The following is an 18,277-nucleotide window of genomic DNA, read 5'->3' on the forward strand; positions in this document are numbered from 1 at the left end:
AGCATTCTAGACATTTGTCGTCTTCTCAGGTATTGGGACTCTTGCTGGGGGAGGAACCTGGTGTGAAGCAGATGCTCCGTTTTGCTGTTGCAGCCTGGTGATTAGCTCGGCCTGCTGGGCCATGATCTCGACTTGTTGTTTGGCAAACTCATCCTGGCGAACAGCGTCCTGCTGCATGGCTCTCATGTCTCTTGCATCTGGCGCATCATTTCTTCAACTCCCGTCGGTACCGCCATACTGCCCTGGTCTGTCTGAACTACTGATGTATCTGCCTCTGTAGTAGACTCAGGAATTTCAACCTGACTGTTTACAGACCACTAATCTGGCAATCCTGGTACCGATACACTTTGTCTTCTTGAACTCCGTCTGACAACCGGGGGTAAAGAGTAAAACACTGGTTGTCCGTCTACCAGATCCTCAGATCGATGGAGTCGGCGACCTCTAGTCCAGAGTGCTTGGGGAATATCTACTGGGTCAGAAGCAATCGTGCTAAACTACCTAGCAAGAAGATAAATAAAGCAATAAGGAAATAAATAACCAGACATATGGGCAACATAACAGCGTAAAATAAATACACAACACACAGTCGGGTATCACAACACACGGTTGATAAGCTGAATATACTGTTTCTCAATACTGATTATTGTCCCCGTATCACTGCTCCCAAAACTAACCTGATACCCGAAAATAACTGATTCTCAAATACTGAACTGGCGCCCGCAAGCCTGATGCCCAAACTTGCAAACTGATACATGCATTCCTGTAGAGACACACTCTAAAGCACATAGCAGATAAGTGAGAGCCAAAACATCCCTATGTTGGGGGAGGGTTTCCCTATCCTATTTTGTCAGGAGCTAGGGTTTCACTATGCACGTAGCGGTTTCAAACAACCTAACATCGGGTAAGCAACCTGTCCTAGTTTGGAATAGTCACTATGGATTCTGAATATGCACTAGGTCGAATGGTCAAAAGGGTGCCCCGGTAAAATCAGGATTTGTGTTCCCATGCTGGCAGAGCCCATAACCGGTCAGCCTTATGGCATGCTTTAATAAAGCAAGCCTCCGGCAAACCATTCAGGAATAGCAGATGGCAAACACGCTGTCCTAGGCGCACCAATGCAAATGCAATGTAAAGAAACACATAAGTGTAATCAAAACATGATATCATAAGTTCGAGTCAAGTTCTCTTCCTCCCCAGCGGAGTCGCCAGAAACTGTAGACATCCCCGAACGCCCCGGGAGGATGGGTCCCGTTCTGTTCACATTGGGTTCACTACAGTTCAGGACTCTCAAATTGTCACGGTTCTAAATCTGAACCAAAGAGTCCAAATCTGACAAATCGTTTTGGAAAACAGATTTTTAGAAAAGAAGTGCCAAACATGGACTATTTTGCCAAATACAGAGTCGCCACCTAAATATTTTATTTTGGGAAATTTAGGAAACCCTGACTCGGTGCCAAAGGCCACGTGTCCGTCATCACCAAAGTTGCCTCGACTCGGGAACTTGGGTACGATTGGGGAAGGTCAGCTCCGGTTATTAGCCTAGAATTACTACGTTATGCGCACAGCAAACAAGTATAGACCAAATCGCCTAAATTGGAACAAAACATTGCATGTTTATTTTGAAAATGGTTTTGCTACTCGCAAGTAGGCTAAAATGCAGGTTTTGCCACCCTCAAGTGGGCTTTAGAAAAGATGGTTTTGCCACTATCTAGTGGGCTTAAAACTCACAGTCTTAATGCATTATTCCAACTTAGGTAATTTAACCTCCACCGACAAGCATTCAGGCAGATATATCACGTAAGCACATAGCCTCATGGTAAGCATGCTATCATGGCAACAACCACACTCATGTAAGATGCTAAAGCATAAAAAGCTCACCGAGTACTCCGAGCCAAAGAAAGAAGCTAATTAGAAAACATGCATGAATCCTAATTATACAGGTATGCCTAATGCGACACATGCAGGAATGCAACTATAATAAGCTCGGCTTATTCTAAGATGGAATATGATGATGCTACAACTAACATGTATTCAACTTAGAATTGAAATACAATGCAGTTAGTATGATGCGCCAAGCCCGGTGCATATGATACAGATGAATGATGCAAACATGCGAAGCATAAGTATGCTAATTTAAACATGCCCTAATCTAACCATCGAAAGCCGGTAAATAAAAGGGAGAAAGACGTGGGGTTGGAAGACATACAACACACTCATGCACACTTATTACACAATTGCCCTCGCTCGGAGGGTCCGAAGGAATAATACAAGCCAAATAAATAATTAACTACTCTAGCTAATTAAATATTACATAACACTTAACTAATTAAACAATTTAACTAAGCTATGGAAAGCAGTAAAAGGCCTCGGGAAGAGGGATGCACGCATGTTTGGATTGACTATGCCCGGAAATCCATTGCCATGACACATATTGCCTCTGTTTGCACTGCCCTGCTCCTCTGAAAATTATGCAAGTTTCCAGAACTGCTTTGAACTTCCTCCTGAGTGTTTTGGAAGGCCACCGGCCGAAATGCAATACTAGCGGCCACTGAAAACTTGTAACCGACCAAAAATTGTGATCTCGGCTAAATATGTTTGGCCGGTCGGCACTAAAGACTGCCGGTCGGCCAATTCTTCTTGCTGAAACTTGCAGTTGCTGCAGCAGAGGGCAGACAAGGCATGGCATAGAATTTTCACAGCGATGTGTGCATGGCCACTCTCCCAATCATGCTACGGACTCAAGGCAGTGTGGCCCTCGGTGCTTGGGCCACCAATCATGCATTTCGATGCATGATGGCCAAAGGCCCCGAGTTTGCAAATCAATGTAGATGAATGCAACTAAACTCATGAGTGCTACATGCCCTATCATGTTGAGATCAAGGGCGTCGGCGACCGAGGATCGAGATGCATTACGTCACTTTGAGTACGAACGCACCTCAATTCTCATGTTTGGTTTGACACCCCAAACCAAACAATGCAATGCATGTATACAAATATGGCTCAGGTATATAAGAGGGCTTGAGTATGCAAACATGCCAAATGTAACGCAAACCAAGCATGCAAACATGCAATGTGATGCAAACTATCATACAATGCTATGACATGAAATGCAATTAGCTAATCAATATGCAAGTGTGCAAACATGCTATAATGCAAACACGAAACCAAAATAATGTAACATGGTTATGCAATGGTGGACTTGAACCAAAGGGGCAAACCTCAGCCCACCCCAAAACAGTGACCAAAAGGTGGTGCAAGAGAGCACAAGTCATGTATGCAAGCATGCACACACCAAGGTCCATCACCCGAGCATGGAAGGGGACAACTCTAAGCACACGTAAAGACAATATACTTGGACATTAAACACTCATGTTAAACTCTGAAAAGCATGCAAAAGATGACACCGAAACATGCTACGGAATGGATGTGAACAAGGAAGCATTCAAAGCCACAAAAAGTAGTATTCTACTACAACCACCCCAACCACTCACGGCATGAATCATGCGACCAAAAACAGAGTTTTAATGCATCAAAATATGCCCCAATACCCACTGATATGGCAACCCAAGACCCCAAACACATAGGCATGTACAAAAGCCCAAACATGGAACATAAGACCACACCTCTTTAAGGCATTAAAAGGGGAACAAATGCAAGCATGTAAGCATTAAACATGGACTGAAATGACCTAATAAGTGATTCCAAATCACTGAAATAGTCTAGCCAATACATGCTAATGACTCACACACCCGATACCAACGTGTTAGAATGCAAAGGGGGCCATACAAAACACATCAAATACGACCAAGCCAGCACCCAACAGACCTCAATAATGATAAATAGTGACCAAAAGCTTCACAAAGCTAGGTAGAAATATGCAAGCATGAGGGTTTAACGGCTAGATGCATTTCTAGGAAAAATGGGGGAATACAAAGCAAGTGTATTAAGCATGGGAGAGGCCATTAATCTGACAAAAAACAAAGACATATTATGACCAGACAACACCTAGAAACCTCTGAAATGGAACCAAAAACAACCAAGCACATATGCTACCCTTATGAGGCCAAAGCATGCACAAATGAGACACAAAGGGGAAAGGGGTGTCCCTCCCCTATGCAAGACTTCAAACCCTCTTCTTCACCACTAAAAATCCACTAGATTTCAGTGGTGATAAGGCCAATACACCAAAGTAACCAAAGCTTAACAAATGAAGCACAAAATGGACCAAACAAGGCCTTAGAGGGGGAGGTCGACCCCCAACACGAAAACAACCTTAATGAAGTATCTTAAGCATGAAAATACAAGACTTTTTTCAGTTATACACAAAGTCTAAAACAGTAAACAAGATAGGCTAAAGGCTAGTGCAAGATTGGGGAATGTAAAGTAAGTAATGTTACCTTTGAAGAACCCTTGAAGGACAGCAAGCTCAGGCCCCTTCTTGTGATCAAAATCAGCTCAAAACTTCAAGAACAAACCCTCAAGGCCTCCCAAGTCGAAGTATGGTGTAATAGTGTGTGTCTTAGTGCAATACTATGAACTAAACACACTTTTAGGCTATAAAACACACACAAAATGAAGAAAGAGAGAGAGATATAGAGAGAGAAAGTGTATATCAGATATGTATATATATTTTGTTCTAGTTTTTGCTGAACCCATCAAAGGAGAAGAGGGGTCTCTTATATAGATAATGGAAAAGGTTAAGCTTCCAAGGGAAGCTAATAAAGGGGTCAAGGCTTCCTAAAGAAGCCAAGGCAAAGGGGCCAAGGCTTCCTTAGGAAGCTGGGACAGGTGTCCAAGCTTCTTGAGGAAGCTAAGACAAAGGTCCAAGCTTCCTCAAGAAGCTAGACCAAAAAGGTGCAAAATGGGCAAAACGGCCACACTTGTGCACAGGGGCAGGGTTTGTGCATTCCAGCTGGCACAGCTGGCATGCACCATGCCTGAAAAAGGCAAAAAGGTGGTACCGGCCAGAAAAGGAGGCCATCGGCCAAACAGATGATCGGCCGACCACACAAAATGCCGACCGGCCAATGGTATATTTCACCAATGGCTAGTAGCAAGAAGACACAGCCGGTGGCCTCAATCCAGGGCCGGTGGGTGTCAGGGGTAGTTAACAAGCTACTCTCTACCCTCAGGTGCAAAAACAAACAAGTCCTTGGTGTAAAACCAATCACAGAACAAACAAGTCGAGAGATCCTGAGGCAAGGCGCGTAGCCAAGACCTCCGGGAACTCAAAACAAACACGGACATAGATGATCACCGAGTGTTCAAGCGGTGACGTCCAAGTCTTGAGGACGGTCAAAAATGGGGTGTCTACATATCCCCAATATGTGTTGGTAGAGTGAGCATATGATATACATATGTGAACTTTCACATTGTGTTGTATTTAACAAACACATATAATGACTAACAATACTCATACATCATGAATAACACTAAGAAAGAACATTCATATTAAAAGTATATTTCTTGGTAGACAAAATGTATATAGCTATTCATATCAACAACTTTGTGGAATCATTGTTTACTAACTAACAATACCCAAGTTCACATGTTAGTGATTGGTATATCATATACAAAACATATTGTACTTAGACAAAACCTGATGTTAACATTGTGTCATCAATACATCAAAAGAAAATGGTGGGGTGTGAAAATATGAAGTTTAGTTCTCAGATGCATCCTCTTTGGTATCAACAACAAAAATTGTATGATTTGTTCTTTCAAGATCATTCAGAAATGCTTCGACTAACATAGCTCTCATAGCAAACCAAGCTTCCTTGTCCAGCATCGGTTCAATCGGTTCATGATGGGCATGTTGCCTCATTATGTAGCAAAGTGCAACTCCGCAATTAAGTTTACAGGGGAAAAAAGAAAAGAAAAGAATCAATACTTTCTTATATTCACATTGGTTGTAGGTGTTATATCAATGAGAATATTAATTGTAAATACTCACGAATTCGGATCTTGTTGAGGGCATGCAACAACTGATTGCAATTGCTTGACATAGTTTGAGGGTGTTAATGTATCTGCCATATCCGATGTGGAGAGCAATTTCTGAATATGTGATTCGATATATGTTTTCTGTGATTGTGAATATGATTAGATGTGTAGAATAGATAATATTTAACTACGATGATGTGTAACTCAACATGCACATTTTTTCATATTATAGAATGAAATATTGAAATTACCACTATCCTTGCTTGAGCTAGGTGTATGTCTTCAAAACCATCTCTGGGCCTTATTGAATTGTAGTGCTTCCACACTCCATCATCTATATCGCTCACTACTATGGTCCAGTGATACTTAAAATGGAGTGGAAAGTGCAGATATCGATACTGATTTGCATGCTTGATGTGAGGATCAATGAATTTGGTTTGTAGTTCTACGTTTTCATGTTTAGTCATGCTCTGTAAACATTAACAGCACTTTGTGAGTAATGAGTTTTATAAATAAGGGATTAAACTTGTTTTTAATTCAGGATTAAAAAAATAATAATAATAACAAATTATACTAAACACAAGTTGTTGAAAAAGAATGAATTGTCAAATTGTTGTGAATTTGTCATCATTGATTCCTACTTGTTTCTTAAAATTTTCGCATATGCATCTATGGCCTGTATATATTCAATGGTAACGTGATTATGATGCGAATGTTAATATATATAACCTTTAATGCACAATGTACAAAGCACCATACATTGTTTGTTATGGACTTGTCTAGAATTATTGACTCAAGATCGTTATAGAAAACATAAGTCTCCTTGGTGTTTCCTCACCAAACAGTTAACCTACATTTAGAATTTAGATATAATAAGACAAGAATGGTATGTAAAGACATAGAAGTCGTTTAAAATATGCTTACCCATAACCTCCATTTTTATGCATATTCCTTAGCTTTTGCTTGTCCTGTTCAGATATGATCTTCGAAACTTCATATTTGTTGGTCAACCCAAACTTATTATGCTTAGGACGCTTAAAGTCTCGAAACTTGTGCAAATAGTTTTTAAAATCTGGATCTACAACTTCACATTGCTTCTCACTGTCATTTTGTTCCAAATTTTCCAACTTTCTTTTCTGTTTGTCACCCTTTTTGTTTTGATATTCAAAATCAGGCAACTTCAATTCTTTCCTTTATTTTTTAATTTTGGTGCGCTTCACCAAAGATGTCAGAGTTTTTTGGGTCTTCTTCTTCAAGTTTTGCTTTAGTTCCACATCCATAGTCTCGTGGTTTATCTGTTGTGTGACAACATGTACTGTATCATCATCAATTTTATCTAATAGCATAGTTTTCACAAGTTAGAGTATAGTCTTCTCAATTTGGAGGTCAATTATGGAGTTGCTTTGCCTTTCTATCTCAGCATTCTTATTATCAATTGTAAGTTTGACAAAGGACAACTCATTCTGAGCTGTTGGATTCTCCTTCTAGCTACATATTAATGTTTCCAACTCTAAGATGATTTTGTCTTTCATGTCATTTGCTGGCTGCAGATTTTGGTTCTCAATTTGTAGTTTCTCGATGAGGTCCAATGCTTTTTGCTGGTCAGCGACCATTTTCTCTATAATGCTGTCTTGAGCAACCTTTGACACAATGACTTGATACACCCCATGCGCATGTAGATATGCAACCGTCTCTGCACCTTCCTCAATATTGGCTTCACCATGTGCATTGCTCTGAAATTGTGCTTCATTGCCAAACTCTCTATCATATGTCACATCAATGTCATCCTCTGGTATGCAAGTACTCATGTTTAGTTCTTCCACAATTTTAATGTGATGATCCTCTCTAGTTTGAAATTGTAGTTGATTGCCCAACTCTACATTGTATGTCTCATCAATGTCATCCTCTTGTATGCTCATGTCCATTTCTTCCTCAATTTTGACTTCATGATGAATAATATTCTCAGGTGCATCTTTTAATTCTCCTCATCCCGAATTATTGTATGCATGAACATTGTGCTCTTATAGTCTGTTGGTATGAGCTTCTCTTTATAAACCTGGTAATAGAGATTACTGTTAGTTTTAGTACAATAAATAATATTATTCACATTAGATAATGTTGGTATCTAACCTCATCATCATTGATTGACAACAAAGACAAATTCTTCACATTCTTGTGAAGTTTTGTTAGATTCCATTTGAGAAATCGAGGTGTTGCATTTGCCAATATTGGTTCCACTATTTTGGTACACTCACACAGCCAATACTACATAAAATGTACCAAATTGTCAACTATATGATTGAACATTTTCAATGTAAGATGAAAATTAGACTCCAAACATTCACAATAGGAAGACTTATACTTCAAACATGAATGTCAAAACAAAACCTTGACAATGTGACTCAACATAATCAATGTAACATGGAAAAAAAAAAACTCCAAACATTCACAATTTGAAGATTCATACTTCAAACACAAATGTCAGCAATATGACAATTCATTCAATGTAATCAATGAAATGTCAAAACAAATTTCAAACACTAACAATGGTGTTTTGAGTCTATTGGAATCTCGACAATATGGCTCAACATAATCGATGCAACAATGAAACTAGACTCCAATCATTTACAATGTGAATATTCATACTTGAAACACAAATGTTAATGATAGAATATCGATAATGTGACTCACCATAATCAATGTAACATGGATAACAAACTCTAAACATTCACAATGAGAAGATTTATACTTCAAACACAAATGTCAACAATGGAATCTTGACAATGTGACCATTCACTCAACATAATCAATGTGACATGAAAAATAGGCTCTAAATACTAACAATGAGAAAATTCCTACTCAAAAACAATTAGGACATTATTTGAATGAAAAATGTGAATATTGGAATATCAACTATATGATTGAACATTTTCAATGTAAGATGAAAATTGTACTCCAAAGATTCACAATGGGAAGATTTATATTTCAAACGTGAATGTCAAAACAAAATCTTGATAATGTGACTCAACATAATCAGTTAATATACATTAGGGGTGAGCATGGTTCGGATTGGACCGAATTGGGATAAAATCAGAACCAATCTGTTATCTACGGTTCCTGAAAAATTAGAATCAATCCAATCCGTTTAAATCATGGAACCAATCCATTTAAACACAGATTGGATCGGTTTAGGACCACGGATTCACATAATTAAATAATATATATATATATCACTTTAATTTCATAAAAATATAAACATAGCACTATATTAGTTCCACAATAGTAACACGTCTTTCTATAATAGCGATACACTGTTCTAGAATGTAAACAATCATAAGAAAACTGGTTTCACCACAAGTATTTAGATAATTACAAATCAAAACTAAAAACTAACAAACAAACTACAACAAAAAAGGGCTTTTACGGCACGCAATGCAAGCCGTAAAAACCCTTCTATGACCTGCAGCGCACGTCATATTATGATCAGTTATGGAAAGTCATTCACTTTCAATGACATGCTTCGTACGCCGTTAAAAACTATTTAACGTCAGATTTTGTGCGTCATTGTTACGTTTTCTATGACATGCTATAGTACGCCGTTAAAAACTATTTAACAGGAAATTTTGTGCGTCGTTGTTACTTTTTCTACGGCTACTTTTGCATGCTGTTAATTGGTGAGACAAATAATGACGCTGATTGCGTGCCGTAAAATATGTTATACGGCTTATTATGCCTGTCATAGAATATGCAGTTTTAATTTTTTATTTTTAAATTCAGCAGGTTCTATTTGACCAATTTTATACAATCTAACAAATATTACAAACAAGCATCACAAAATACCAATCAACCACCAAAATATTGTTTGAAACATCAAAAATAAACTATATCCATAAATTATAAACATTCAACAATTGTTTATACATTCCAAACATTTGAAAACTATATCTTTAAGTTCTAAACTGTAAAAAAAGTTTAAACCATCCAAAACTATGCATATCTAACTTTCTAAACATATCGACAACTATTAAGAGATTATATAAAACTACCGACAACAGTTCCTATAACAATTGCTGCTGTAATTGTAGCAAATCCACTTGCTACTATCACAGGGACGAGGGTGCCCAATGTATGTGTTAAGGCACCTAAACCCGCGGCAATAGCTAGAGCAACTAACCTGGTTGCATTTCTTGTCTACATGACAAAAGAAACTTCACATAAGTATAAAAACCAACAACTTAGGGACAAAAATATTTCTTGAGGTATTAACAAATGATCAAGAAATTTTAAAACATCAACAAAACATTTCCAAAATTAATAAAATAATTCAATGGCCCTATAAAAGCAATGTCATAATGAAAAATTAGCAAAAATTGAAGATCTCAATAGTCTCAACGTATATGAAAATAAAATCCACATAAAACAAAACCTTTTTTTTTTCATACCTCAAATGAAGTTACCTCTAATGAAGTTACCTCTTTTGTTGCAATGTTTCTAGAGGGAAATGAGTAGGAATCTTCAAACAAACCATTAAGTTTGTACAGGAAAATATAGTTTTCTACTAAATCCAGGCCATAAGAAGCTCAAGAGAAAAATTAAATTTTAAAAGAGGAAAAGGTGGAATTAATCTACTTTAATGCAACACCTACTTGGGACTTGCGTAATTATGTTAAAGGATATCTATGTATGAGGTTTAGGTTTGCACAGGTTTCCCCATATAACAGCCTCATAGTAAATTTCCCCATATAACTGCTGCAAAGTAAAAGAAATCCAGAAGCCACAAAAAGAAAAATCCAACGCAGCCTATAAATCACATTCGAAAGATGAATAAAAAAGGGAAAATCATACCTATCAATCCATTTGGGCAAAAAATATCATTTAGAGCACTTAAATTGATAAATGAAGGCAGACACATTTTCCTTCTATTTATATTGCAACTCTAACGACCTCCATATCCTAAGACACAAACTTTTGACAGAGATAACATATCAAACCTAGCAACAAGAAATGTAAAAGCAACAAAGATTGATGCGACCTACTGTTGCCATAATTCTCCTTGCAATATGCAAAATGATACAAGATTACACAAATAGAGAATATAATTATTTAAAAGGATATGTAGTCAATGCTCTAGAATACAAGAAGCACTATGAGTAAGTAAAAGCAAAATTATAGAACATATCACAGGCATGAACATGAGCTGGAAAAAAAAATGCTCTTTGTACCATGGAACTGAATAATATGCAGCCGTCACTCTCTCCATAAAGTTACAGCCTAAACTCGACATTAAACTGAAATGTCACACCAGAACATGACATGTGCTTTTTTGTTCCATTCAACAAATTGAAATCAACACCAGTTTAAGACTAAATATACCACACTACTTAGAATTATAGTTGTTCTTTGGAAAATAGGATGTCTACAACATGTAGGTGCTTGCAAATAAAGATGTATTTTCAGACACAACACAAGAGTAAACAAGCCTTGACAAAAATTTTAGGCCTACCTCAGCTAGGGACAGTGACTGAGGTATCTAAACCACCACTATAGGCTAAAACCACTTCATTTAATTTTTTGCTTAAAACTCCCCCACTGCCAGCTGAAGAGGCTATCGTCTCTTTTTCACTGCTCAAAACCGCTTGAATAACTGCACTTTTTAAGGCCAAAACATTAAAGAAAATGTAAGAAAAAAAAATATATGAAATATCAAACATAATTTATCAAGAACTTTAGAAAATGTACAAGAAATATACCACTGAGTAATTATCCAAGGTTGGAGTCTTTCCCAAATTTTGTTCCATTTTGATGTTATGTAATAAGATGAGAAAAATAACAAGCTGAAACGATAGTTATAATTTGAAAAGGGTCAACTGTATCTCAATAATTATAATTTATGAGAAAGAAGACTGATATTGTGGAAAAATGAAGGTGTGGTGAACAAAACCCAAAACAGAAAAGGTAGTACTTCGAAGGAAAGTACAATAACAATAAAAAGGCTTAACATGATACATTAAAAATACTATTGCCACTAATATACTTTATAAAAATTTATTGTCACTAGTAAAGAAATCAACATGAGTTCCTTCACACAAATAACCCATCTATCATGTATGACACCCAAAAAACTATTAAAATTTAAATAAAAAATAATAACAAATTTCAATCGAGAGGAAATAAAAGACTATTACCTCTTGGAATGAAGGCAAGTTCTTTGAACAACATACTTTATCAGGATATAGGAATGGATCTGTAAATGAAACAAACTTTGTTAAAATTAGAAGCTTAGTAAATGCCCACAAAAAATAAGAGAAATTCAGGCCTTGTTTGGTTTAACCTCTGTCCTAACTTCTCACTTTCATTGATATATATTGGCAAGTCACAAACTCTGGTGTATAACATTTCCCAATCAGCAATCTGTAGAAAATACAATCAAAGTTTAGAACAAAATTGACCAAACAGAACAAAAAGGAAAAAATAATAATAATAAATAAAATAGTGACCAAATAATATTTTCTAATTAGCCAAAAAAACTAGTTCCTCGTAATTAGAAAAAACAAGTTTAAAAAAAAGCATCAAGTGTGAGAAATTATTTACAGAAACTTTTGAGCACGTTGAAAGGATGGAATTAATTTCCTGGCTCAAAGCTCTAGCTTCATTTTCGTAATCCTATACACAAAAAATTAAATAGCTGTAAGAGTCAGATTTGTAAACTAAACACATGCACATCAGAAACAAAAACCACATCTCATATTGCACCTTTAATTTAAGAAGTGCAGGCTCATTACAAGGCACTAGATTAAAGCCAAGTAAATTGTCAACATGCTCCCACTGCACTTTTCTGTATCACAGTTGCGATGATATGACTATTTTTCCACTTCAGAAAGACAATCTCTAACACCTTTAGCCCAATTTTGAGAGTCAACCAAGTTCTTTGTCACGTCTCGCACCTATATCAACAAGTGAACGAATATAAATTATTCAGGCACAATAACTACTAAGAACAACAACAAATACATCTGTGTTGCTTACTAAATGAGACTTGATATAAGGCCACAGTGCATCCAAACAGCTGCACCAATCGCCCAAGATAAAAAAAAAAAACATGGTGTGTTTCATCCGATTAAGGAAATGCATCACCAAGTCTATCCACAACATTATTTGTAGCCATATATACAAGATTTCTATTGATAATTTTGAAGTCCTTAATACCATGTTTGTGTTATTTGTTTAGTTGAGCAATTTAACATCAGAGTTGAATATTATACGTATTCAAACATATCTAACAAACCAACAAAGAATATAGTGGAGAACAGAAAGAAAAAATAAGTAATGTGAACACTGTAATAAAACATCTCATATATTTAATAAATATCATGCCAACAGAAGAGCAAGGTCCAAGAGTCAACAAAGTAATAGTTGAGATATCAAAAGGGTAACATGAATGATTGATATTTTGGATCATCGCATATTGATCTATTACTGGAAACAAAAATTTGATATTGGATGGTCCAAAAGCAAGCATATGTTTGAAATGCAACACGTAGCATTTGACACAAACACAATCAACGTGCTATGTTTCCTATTTACCATGAGAATAGGAGGTGTTGTAAAAGTAATTCTACTCAGCAACACAACAAAAAGATATTGATAGGATAAGATATGTATTGATCTATTACTGGAAACAAAAATTTGATATTGGATGATCCAAAAGCAAGCATATGTTTGAAATGCTACACGTAGCATTTGACACGAACACAATCAACGTGCTATGTTTCCTATTTCCCATGAGAATAGGAGGTATTGTAGAAGTAATTCTATTCAGTAACACAACAAAAAGATATTGATAGGATAAGATATATAAGATCAAAGTTTGGGATTGATGCCATCTAATATAAGAAGTCCCTTGTATAAATCTGGACGCCGATCACGAAATACTCCCCAACTATGTCTCTTGAATTTGATCTTGTCAAGATCAAATTGGGTTACAAGAACAACTCTATTTTTATCATTAGCAGATGTAACAATTTCTCCAGTGGGTCTTGTTCATCAAGGTAAAAATGTTAAACCATATCTGTCAGCTGTACAAGTCCAAAATTACAATATATGAACAAGCATTTAACTGCACAAATGCTACAAGTCAATAAGGTGGAATACCAGCTATAACAGAGTTGCCATAGAATGTGATTTCATTGTTTCCATGCTCAATCTTGATGATCTCCTTCCTAATGCGGTTTGAAGCAACTAGAGGTACCTGAATTTATTTAAATTGATTACTTTGTTTTTATCATTTCATGATGCAACATTATGATGGAAATATTAAAGTAAGTCCTTGGTTTTGGTCACCACAAATATTGATAACAGTAGGACACCAACACAGAAACCTCAGTCTACTACACAAAATGTTGTGGCATCAACAAGCTCAAATAAAATTTCTGCATCCTTGAGTGGTGAATGACCAAATAACATTCGCTCAAATTTTGTTGTATCTAAAGGGCGGGCCTTAGTGAACATGGAAGCATCCATAGGATTTACCACTATGGTGTCCCAACCATTGGCTCCAATTGGCACTCCTGATGTGAATTATGATGTGCAGGCTGATAAAATGCCTCACAATATCAAGTATGTGCTTTTTAATAGATACTAACTGTCATCCCCCCCCCTCAAAAAAAAAAGTATTGTCTGTATACAGTTGGATGCCTAATACTGATATGTTGTTCTTACAGGTTCCTCTAAACATGACCTACTTCTGTCTTATCTAATGGTGGAAAAACCCTTGGCCCAAGCCTAATGTTTGAGACCAAGAACAAAATTCTGGATTATGTTCAAACATCTTTGGGCTCTTGGAGTGATGCACACATTAATCAACAGGTATGTGAAACCATTGTTCTTCGCTCAATGGTGAATATATGTTCCTTCTACTATTATATGTTAGAACATAATTCAAATGTGGGCTAAAGGGACAACTGTAGCAGATCTGATTGTAGGACACCTATTGATTGTTGTTCTACAAATATGTGATAGTGAACTTAGTAGTTGAGAGTCTTTAGGATTAGTTACCAAGTGGTTGAGAGTTTTTAGGTGTTTTATTATCTGTCAATGTAATCTAGTAGCAAAAAATAAGGAAGTAGTGCATTGTGTAGCTAACAGAAGAGTCTATTTAAACTCTTTTGAGTGTTTATTTTTAGGCAGGGTCTGCAGCCATTTGTAAGCACTGCAATATTCAATAAATTCTAGTGTTTCTTCCACAATTTTTTTCTAACATTATAGGGTTGTTGTAGCTGTATTGCTAGCATTGATCGATTTCCCTATGTTGTTCTTCCTTTCCTTCTATATCTACATAAATTGTTCTAATCTCTTTTTGTGAAAAATAGGATACTATCAATGTTGATTACTTTGTATTGTTTTAGTTTCATATAAGTAGGGCTTCCCCTTTTGGTTTATTTTTTGTTGTCTCTGTCTGATGGGGTGTGCCCAGCTGTGTTTGTAGAGCAATGCCAAGGCAATATTGGAGGACCCCAGTTATTAGCTACTGTGGTGGCCCTCTTTCTGAAAAGACTAGTTGATATCATGTGGAATGGTGGTCCTAGCATTAAAAATTGACCAACCTAGGATGATCTTATACTACTATTATTTTTTTGTTGCACTTGAACATAATGTAGTTTGCCGTTTCTTCTAAGTGAGGCCTGATGATGTCGGACAACACTATGACACTTATAATGCTACATGTGGTTAGTTATATGATGGTTTAACCTATGAACTTGTAAGAATAGGGTTTGTAAAATGTTGAAGAAATAATGTAGTGTTTAGAGGAGAAGTGACTGGAGTTTGGCTTTATTTGAAAGTGAGAGATTGTAGGAACTTCAGAATGCTGTGTGGAAATTTCAGGAAAAAAGTACTTCTGGGTTTTGGAGTCGATTTAAAGTCCAAATTTAGTAAGCAAAGGATTAGCTCATGGAATATAGGCTTTGGAATGAAACAAAAGAAAGAAACTAAGGCAGGTTTGTGATTGAAATAATAGAATCTAATAGCAGAGAATTAAAGATAGAAGAAAATGAAGAAGAAAGAGAAAGAGAAGGGTCTTATGGGAATCCCACTTTGATTCTTTAGGAGTTACTCTCTAAGGTTGGGTTGCGTCACAAAATAACACAATCTTTAATTATCAAAATCCATTCTACTGAGTTGAAGAATAAGTGTTGCTATGTTTAGGTTGCTAAACTCCTACTTCTACTAAGATTAGGATCCCAAAAGTGGAAAACTTGACCTGTAACAAAATCCTTAACCCACATTATATACCACATGTGAGCATTAAATGATTTGGTTGACCAAGAACGTGGCCTGTGTACTTATCATATCACAGGCCAATTTAAAAGTGACCAGAAATGTAATGACTTGAGAATAAACATAAATACTCAAAATCAACCCAAATTTGATTACATAGTAAGGTTTGAAGCATGCCCACGTGAAAATCTCCAATTTGTACCTTTACTTATTGTGTTCTACATCAACAATTGTGTTAGAGCCTGATAGGTGTACACACGTTCTTCAGGACAGTTTGTTCATCTGGGGTAATGAGTTTTGGCTGATTTTACACTGCCTCTTTGTCTGTGTCCTAATCTTACTGTTCTTTCTTTTTTTCATTTCCTCTTCATATTTGAAAAGTTTGGAATGGGGAAGCAAAATGATTTAAAATGGGTTTTTAAATCTCAACTTTTAGTATATACAAAACATATTAGCACATGCCTCACATTTTACTACAACATATTGCAATAGCAGGTCTATAGTTCAAAATCAGAATTTGAAATCAATCATAATTTTCAGTTTAGCACACTAGAGGACTAACAGACCCCAGACTGAATCCAGTTTTCTAAATAATCCATAGTAGACATTTCCTACAATCAAAAAATGACAAAGTCTGACCACTGCATCCATCACTGACTTATACCTCATTTGTTCTACAAATGTGAACAAATGCTAAGGGAGCATCTGAAAAGTTGCAAAGGATACTTACAATTGAGGGAAACAACCATGTATAGAAGTTTAGGATACATCACAGAGGTGGCCCAAAGCCAAACAGCATATTCGTCACCATCTAATTTAGGGTAGTTCTTAATAAAACACAAAATCAAAAAAAAAAAAAAAAAAAAAAAAAAAAAAAAAAAAAATCAATCAAGAAACTCATGTACATAACTAGATGATCTGCTTGGCCCCCAAGACAACACTCTGTTTGGTAGTGAAGAAAAGAATCTAAACAACCCAGAAAATGTACCTGTGTTCTTCTTCGGTCCACAGAGTTTCTTTCTTCCTCTCGACCTCGCCATGCTTTGTCTTTGCTGCCGACCCAAATGAGGTTCGACTCCTCTTTGACTCGGTCTCCCACCCGAGCGACGACTCGTCAAAATAACTCTGCAACTATACTCAGCCTGACTGAATCTCGTTCGCAAATCTGTGAGTGAGAGAGAGAGAGAGCGAGAGAGAGAGAGAGAGATGCCCCAAATGAGATGTGTTAAGGGCAAATCAGAGAGAGAGAGAGAGAAAGAGAAGAGAAGAGAAGAGAATGAGTGTGTACCTTTCCTTATCTTCTTCTCTGTGCCCGACGCTGTTAAATGGAGTTTTTAACGTTGTTTTGCTAATCGAAGCCGCAAAGAGACGAGTTAGAAATGGAAGTGAGCAAAGAGATGATGAAGGAAATGGCGATGGATGCCGCTGTCAAGCCAGTTGTCGTACCGGCAATGGATCTCCTTCGAACCAGTGTCTGATGATTAGAATCTATTAGAAGCCCAAACAGATGATGCATATTTTCTTTTGCCAAATATTTTTTTTGTTTTTTTTTTTCGTGAATTGGCTCCAGAAATTTTATTTTGGTGCTTCTTGTTTTTTATCATACAATTTATGACATACATTGTCCGTCGTAAAGTTTGTAATACTTTTAACAGCAGGTGTTGTGTGCGTCGTAAAAGGTAATACTTTTAACGGCTGGCGTATGTGCGTCATGTATAATTAATATATTAACGACACGCCATATGTACGTCATTGAAAGTTTTATTATTTACGGGGTGCATTGCAAGTCGTTAAAGAATCATTGTTATTACCATTCACGGCCTAAACAATAGACACGCCGTGGTTGGAGAAGTATTTACGACGTGCAAAAAAAGAAAGTCGTAAAAGTGAGAAACTAAGACATGCATTTATTGTATGTCGTTGATGTGGTGTCGTAAAAAGTCAATTTTGTTGTAGTGAAGTAATTAAAGAAGATACTATGTGGGTTTAAGTTTGTGTTTAGGTTTGTGTTTAGGTTTTATATGGAATAAGAGAAGATACTATGCGGGAGGGTTTATAATAA

At 36.6% G+C, this 18,277-nt stretch overlaps 2 long non-coding RNA genes across 6 annotated transcripts; both read right to left on the reverse strand.

The window, feature by feature from the left end:
- Window positions 1-9,798: 9,798 nt before the first annotated feature.
- LOC145820426 (uncharacterized) lies at window positions 9,799-12,928 on the reverse strand. Of its 4 annotated transcripts, XR_014361957.1 has the most exons (6): window positions 12,694-12,928; window positions 12,532-12,603; window positions 12,272-12,351; window positions 12,126-12,184; window positions 11,691-11,774; window positions 10,141-11,584 (listed from the first exon to the last, which is right to left on the reverse strand). It is a non-coding gene; the product is annotated as an uncharacterized LOC145820426 (long non-coding RNA). The 4 variants fall into 4 exon arrangements; XR_014361956.1 differs by lacking the exons at window positions 10,141-11,584; window positions 11,691-11,774 and adding an exon at window positions 9,799-10,131; XR_014361958.1 differs by lacking the exon at window positions 11,691-11,774.
- An 873-nt stretch (window positions 12,929-13,801) lies between these two features.
- On the reverse strand, window positions 13,802-17,714 carry LOC145820427 (uncharacterized). Of its 2 annotated transcripts, XR_014361960.1 has the most exons (4): window positions 17,504-17,714; window positions 17,204-17,380; window positions 16,946-17,042; window positions 13,802-14,188 (listed from the first exon to the last, which is right to left on the reverse strand). It is a non-coding gene; the product is annotated as an uncharacterized LOC145820427 (long non-coding RNA). The 2 variants fall into 2 exon arrangements; XR_014361959.1 differs by lacking the exon at window positions 16,946-17,042 and having other exon boundaries at window positions 13,811-14,188.
- Between the last annotated feature and the right edge of the window lie 563 nt (window positions 17,715-18,277).

The sequence above is a fragment of the Camellia sinensis genome, chromosome 2, assembly GCF_055761805.1.
Source record: "Camellia sinensis isolate YWXY chromosome 2, ASM5576180v1, whole genome shotgun sequence".
NCBI classification, from domain to species: Eukaryota; Viridiplantae; Streptophyta; class Magnoliopsida; order Ericales; family Theaceae; genus Camellia; species Camellia sinensis.